Here is a 7,140-nt window from a genome sequence, read left to right on the forward strand (position 1 = left end):
GGCGGACCGGCCCGCTGCAGGCCAACCTCGAACTTGAGCTGGTACCTGAGAGGGTGTCTCCTATCAGGAAGCTCACGTACCGTGTGCGGGGCAAAAAATCCCGCTGCCCCCAGTCCTCTTCCCTGTAGCGGTTAAGGCTTCATTTGCAAGGTGAATGCCTACTCACCAGTAATCCCTAGGTTAAATATTACGTTCTCTATGCAAATTTCCCCGAGAACCTCTCAACACAATTAATTGTTGCCCCCACACCCTTGTACCCAAACACTCTGAGAAGGCCCATATTGTAAAACTTGTCCCATCAGTATTATATATATTTATGTGTCTCTCCCTACCGACCCGTAACTTGCGAATTACTTGGGCCAGAGATCATTTTACTCAGGGATGTTTCTGTAACACAATACCATGTGATAAACATTTGTGAATAGAGTTAAATTGAAATAAACTGGTTATCTTGCTCACATATAGCAAACACATGGTCAAGTGCTAGAATTCCATTACCCAACAGAACACAACCCAAAAATTTAGATCATCAGAGAGAAGCTTAATTCCTAAAACTCTCCCTTCCAAGTAGTTATTTCACTCTGAAAATGAGCTTACTCTTTGTGTATCATGTATTGCTCTTTAGGCTGTGAATTACTTAGCATCAGTTTGGGTATTGCTTTAACGTTCCATTTTGCGTGTGCTCTGTCAGTGTTTTGCAAGCACAATGAGTTGTTTTATGGAATTTCTGGGATGCGGTGAGTTGGATTATGTAGATGATTTTTGTACGATATCTTGCACATTTCGAATGAAACATATATTCGGGGTAAACAACAAATATCTCTTTTGAAAAGCAGCAGCCATAAAAAAATGATCATAGCAAAATGGCTGTGCAACAGCCATTCAGTTAAGATGACTCCTTGACTTCTCTTTGCTCCAAACACAGAATTAGAAATTTTAAAAATAAAAATAAAAAATAAAAAAAAGAAAGAAATGTGAAAAGGTGAGTGGCACTGAAGTCACAGGTGTGCTTTGCTCTTGATCAGAAGCAGATGATGTAGCTAGAATTTTTGTCTTCTGTGGGATGAAGGAACATTAAGTGCTCCAAGTTCATGGCAGACCAGAGTCAGGCTTACTGCTGGACTCCAAGTCCTGGAATCACAGTCCTGAAACAGGAAAGAGCTGGAGAAGGAAAAACAAAACAAAATGTTAACTGGCCACCACCCATGGCCTAGGGCTGGGGAGATAGCAGGAAACCAATGCAGTCTTGCAACCAGCTGTCCAGGGTCCATAGTACTCCAATATCATCGTGGGATAAGAGCCAGGAAGTACCCTTGTGAGACCTGGCTCTTGAGTGGGGGGTTGGAAGTCCCTGTGGGGCTGCCCTCAAAATTGAAACAGTAGAAAAGAGGTAGAACTAAATATACAACAAAGAAGTAACCTCTCATTGAAAATGAGCCTGTACCCCAAGATGTCAAAAACAATGAAGAAATCTATTGCTAGCAAAGATAGTCAACAAAATAAACAATCAAAGTATGAATTCTCTCCAGGGGAAATTAATGAATCTGACAAAAGCTCTAAAATTGTAGTGGGTTGAAGCTGTATGTACCCCTGCTTCAAACATGGTCTTAAATTTAATTTGTTCCTGTGGATGTAACCCCTTTGTAAGTAAGACCTTTAGATGAGGCTTCTTCAGTTAAGGTATGACCCAATGCAATCAGAATGAGTCCTAAACCTCTTACTAGAGTCCTTTGTAAGAGAATGGAACTCAGAATGAGAGAGAAAGCCAGAAAAGCAAGAAGCTGAAAGCAACAAAACCCGGAAGAGAAGAGTGAGACCATCAGACTCCACCATGTGCCTTTCCATGTGGCAGAGGTCACTGGCAGCCAGTCTTTGGGAAGAAAGCATCACCATGATGCCTTAATTTTGACATTTTTTCTACCTCAAAATTGTAAGCTAATAAATTTCCATTGTTTAAGCCATCCCGTTTTGTGGTAAACATGTTGAAGCAGCCTTGGAAACTAAACCACAGATGAATATGTTTAAGATGATCTAGATCAAATTTTCTTAAACTTCTATTGGCATTTTGTGCTGGTAATTTTTTTTTTTTTTTTTTGTTATGGGGGGCTGTACTGTGCATTGTAGAATGTTGAACAGCATCTCTGGCTTTTACCCAATATATACCAAATTATTTATTTGTTTTCTTTTTAAGAGGTACTATAACCGAATTTTGTCTAGGTTCTTGACTATGCTACAAGAAATGAATTTCAAGAGCATGTTGAGTTAGTTAGGTCAGTAATTGATTAAGGAATGGTGAGAAGAGAAATAGGAGAAAATAACAGATCATGGGCCCCAGGTAGAGAGGACGGGGCTGAAGAGTGATAAAGAGGGATGATTTATAGAACATAAATTCCCATTATAGATTATAAATCTCTGACTTTACTTGCGTATAGATCCAGGTGGGGATGAAGAAGCCAGAATAAGGCAAAAACAGGCACCAGGACAGGGCGAAGGCAAGAGAGAGCAAAAGGCCTTCGTGCTTACTTTTTTTTTTTTTTAAGATTTATTTAATTTATTTCTCCCCCCACCCTTCGTTCCCCCTGTTGTCTGCTCTCTGTGTCCATTTGCTGTATGTTCTTCTGTGTCTGCTTGTGTTCTCATTAGGCAGCTCTGTGAACCAATCCTGGGACCTTCTGGAGTGCAAGAGAGGCGGTCAATGTCTTGTGCCACCTCAGCTCCCTGTTTTGCTACGTCTTCTTATATTCTCTCCTTTGTCTCTCTAGTTGTGTCATCTTGCTGCACCAGCTCTCTGCGTTGGCTGGCACTCCTGCATGAGGCAGCTTTCCCACGCTGGACAGCATTCTCACATGGGCTGGCACTCCACATGGGCCAGCTTGCCCTCACCAGGAGGCCCTGGGCATTGAATCCTGGACCTCCTATATGGTAGACGGGAGCCCAATTGGTTGAGCCACATCTGTTTCCCTATGCTTACATTTAAAATCATTAATTATTCCTCCCCTTTGCTAATGACAGGGGAGGAATTGCAGCTGTTTGCTGTTTTTATTGATTACTCATCCATTAACCCCCCAGGAGAGTTCATTGATAAAGCCCTGTAGCATATCCAGGGCTTCTCCTGGCTTCTGGAGGAAATTTCATTCCTAATGGCAGAATCTCATGAGACTCTTCCAGCAGCCATCTTGGGGGTACCGAATGACACGTCGACTTCTTGCCAGGTTCCAGATCCATGTATTGATTCCCTATCTAGCCTGCTTCAGTACCGGAGATCGAACCCAGGATCTTGTAATGAGAAGCAGGCATTCAATCACTTGAGTTTTATCTGCTTCCTGCCCCAAGTTGTAATAAGCAGAAACGTTTCTAGACATTTCCAAATGTACTAGGGAAGTGGCCAAAATCCACCAAGGTTGAGAACTACTTGTCTAGATGGATGAAGGATTAACTACCATTAAAAAGAACCAGAATTGAAGCCAGAAGCTCCCTTTCTCACTTCTATGAGGCCACCCCACAGAAGCGATTTGTAGGCTTTGGGTCAACATCAAGTACTGAGCTGTCTGTGCAGGAAACAAACTTGGGGATATTGCAATAAAAGCTCCATGACCCAAGAGATGCATCAAACTAAATAGAAAACTCCAGGGAAGCATGATGTATAAAGCTCACATACAGTAGCTGCCGAGTAGCATCTTCTGAAGATGAGAAAGAATACTATGAAGACACCACTGAGTGAAATACTGGTGTTTGATTTCACAGAGTAAATTCTCTTTGAGAAGAAACTTGCGGTATCAAAAGTGAGAACAATTCATAGTGAATGACCAGCTGGTTTTAGCAGAACTGAATGCTATTGAAAAGAGGATCCTGAGGGGCAATGTTCAAAAGTTTATTTTACTGTCATTATAAACCTGGATGTATCTGAGGAAGCAATGATGATGTTTTCTCTGGCCTGTTCTTCCTTTTATTTTTATTTTTTAATTTTTTTATTTTTTAAAGATTTATTTATTTATTTAATTTCCCCCCCTCCCCTGGTTGTCTGTTCTTGGTGTCTATTTGCTGCGTCTTGTTTCTTTTGTCCGCTTCTGTTGTCGTCAGCGGCACAGGAAGTGTGGGCGGCGCCATTCCTGGGCAGGCTGCACTTTCTTTTTCACGCTGGGCGGCTTTCCTCACGGGCGCACTCCTTGCGCGTGGGGGCTCCCCCACGCGGGGGACACCCTTGCGTGGCAAGGCACTCCTTGCGCGCATCAGCACTGCGCATGGCCAGCTCCACACGGGTCAAGGAGGCCCGGGGTTTGAACCGCGGACCTCCCATATGGTAGACGGACGCCCTAACCACTGGGCCAAAGTCCGTTTCCCTGTTCTTCCTTTTAAATACCCTGCAGTTCTGCCTGAATTTGCTGTATTATGAAGTAGATCCCAGTAGACTCAACTGAACAGAGATCTGATCGCATACCTGCAAAGGAATTGTTGCAGACTGGATGTATACTGAATGCCACAGAATGGATTAGAGAACATACCTCTGGCTTGTCAGCAGAGATACCACATCGTCCACCACCACAGGATGCCCAGCCCAGTCAATAGACATCATTCTCATGTGACTTTGGATTTATAGCCATCATATCTACAACAAATGCAAAAGTAAGAATATTCTAGAGAGGGTGAAGGAGCTTTCCTTATTTGGGTTTAGCATGCCTGGGAAACCTAGTGTTGATGGTGTGGAAGGCTCACAAAGTGCCTGTGAAGAATTCTGGTCAGGACTCAGAAAAGTAAACTAGAGGAGAATTTTAATTTGCCATTGAGAAGATATTCCTTTTGATGGTACAAATGATGAGATGGAAAAACAAAGAAAATTTTTTATTTTTGAAGAAAAAGTGTTGAATGTTAATAGAGCCAGAGGAAAACACATGCACTTTGGTCAGCTGTATCAGTTTTTAAATGCCAAAGGATGTGGGGGTGTTTTCTGGATACTCTTTGGTGTGGAAGGACAATGACTGAGCAAAGAAATCGTTGAAAGTAAAAAAAACCCCAACAAACCAAAAATCAAACCAAAACAAAAACCCCCAAGAATTATTAATGAACAGATGAATATAAGGGAACCAGTCAGAAACCTTAGAAATTGAAAATATAATCATCAGGGGAAGCCAAGATTGTAGCAGAGTAAGGAGCTCCTGGAGTCAGCTCCAGCTACAGGGCAGTTAGTAAACACGCGGAGCTATCTAAAGCATGTGTTTGAGGGCCCCAGGAGACCAGGTGAGTATCCTGCAACATCCTTGAAAGTATGGAAGGAGGACACTGCCCATCTGCAGAGAGGATTTGTGAGTAGAGCAGGGAGGATTCATGAGTAGAGCACTCCACACCTGGAAGTCAGTGCCAGTGGTGCAAGCTGCCTCGGGAACTATTGTGTGGCTAGAGTTGGAAGTTCCATTTCCCAGAAAACTGGAGGAAAACATGGTGTGGCACCAACTTCAGCTACTGATTAGTAAATTTAGCAGGCTAAAGTATAATCCTAGAAAACAGCCAGGGTTTGAGCCTGTCCAAGTTTGGAAAGAGCCTGGTAGCCACCATTTTGTCTCTGCCCCCGGCATGAGGGGAAGTCTGGCTGATTGAAAACCCAGTGAAGTTAGGGACTGGCTTCTTTCCACCAAGATCAGCCTGTCTAGGCTCCAACCCCACCTCCAGGAGAGAGGAAGCAGGCAGGACCTGCACCAGGCTCTCCAGGAAACTGCAAGTGCTCTCCTATGGCACAGACTGAATAGTCGGTCATCTGGGGCTACATGCCTGCACCCCAATGGGATAAGAGAGGAGTTGGGTATCCTCAGCTTCTCCTGGCAATGGCAGGCATTTTCACCCCACACGAACTGGTTTGTTGAATGCCTTCGAGTCCATTTCCACCTCTGTCCCCCCATAGGATAGGAGGGGGCTGGTGATCCCTCAGCCTCTCAGGGTAACTGCAGGTGCTTTTGGCCTGCACAAACACAACCACTGGGCACCTGTGTCTCCATCCCCATCCCCATCAGGACAAGAGATAGACTATGTTTGCCAGCCTCGCTGGGTAACTGCTTTGGGCCCACATAGCCTAGACTGGTGGGTATTTGTGGATCCACCCTTACCCCCAATAGGCAAGGAGGGGGCTGATGTTTCAACAGCCTTTCTGGGCATCAGCAGACATTTTTAGCCTGCATGGACTGAACTGTTGGATATCTATGGATCCACTCCCCGCCCCCCCCAATAGGATAGGAGGCGTCTGGTGTTTCCACAGCCTCTTCAGACAATGATGGATACTTTCAGCCTACAGGGACTCAACTTGGGTGCCTGAAGATCCAATCCCATGCCCTAATAGGATAGAAGTGGGCTGGTGTTTCCTTAGCCTCTCCAGGCAATGGCAGGTATTCTTGGCCTAAAGGGACTGAACTGTTGGACACCCATTGAACCACCCCCACCACTCAATAGGATAGGAGGAAGTTGGTGTTTCCTCAGCCTGTCCAGGTAATGGTGAATACTTCAGGCCAAGAGGACTGAACTGTTGGGTGTTGGTGGTTCCACTCCCACCCCTAAAGCACAGAAGGGATAGTACTCCCTCAGCCTCTCAGGCAACTGCAGGCATATTCAGCCCACATGGATTAGACTGTTGGGCACTCCAGAGGGTCCATTCCCACCCCCAGCAGGGAGGATGTCTGGGGCTATGTCAGATTACCTGGGCAACTGTGGTCATTTTAGACCCACATGGCATAGATTGCTGCCCACAACTATACTTCCATCTTACCCAAGGTAGGGGAGAAAGGAGTGTAAAACAGGAAGATATGGCCCAGTTAAAGGAACAGGATAAGCCTGAAGATAATATAAAGAATTTGAGGCAACTAATCATAGATGTTCAAACAATTCTCCTTAATACATTCAATGAGATGGCTGAAGAGATTAAGGATATTAAGAAGACAATGGGGGAGCAAAAAGGAGAATTTGAAAGCATACATAGAAAAATAGCAGACCTTATGGAATGAAAGGTGCAATAAATGAAATAAAAAATACAGTGGAGGCATAACAGCAGATTTGAGGAAGCAGAAGAGAGGTTCAGTGAGCTCAAAGACATGGCCTCTGAAAGCAAATATACAAAAGAGGAGATGAAGAAAAGAATGGAAATGCAAATATATGTGTCAT

General features: G+C 44.2%; 1 pseudogene; it reads left to right on the plus strand.

Moving 5' to 3' along the window:
* Nucleotides 1–3,189: 3,189 nt before the first annotated feature.
* Nucleotides 3,190–4,976, plus strand: LOC139438044 (RWD domain-containing protein 2B pseudogene; annotated as a pseudogene).
* Nucleotides 4,977–7,140: the final 2,164 nt, after the last annotated feature.

The sequence above is a fragment of the Dasypus novemcinctus genome, chromosome 1 (assembly GCF_030445035.2).
Source record: "Dasypus novemcinctus isolate mDasNov1 chromosome 1, mDasNov1.1.hap2, whole genome shotgun sequence".
NCBI classification, from domain to species: domain Eukaryota; kingdom Metazoa; phylum Chordata; class Mammalia; order Cingulata; family Dasypodidae; genus Dasypus; species Dasypus novemcinctus.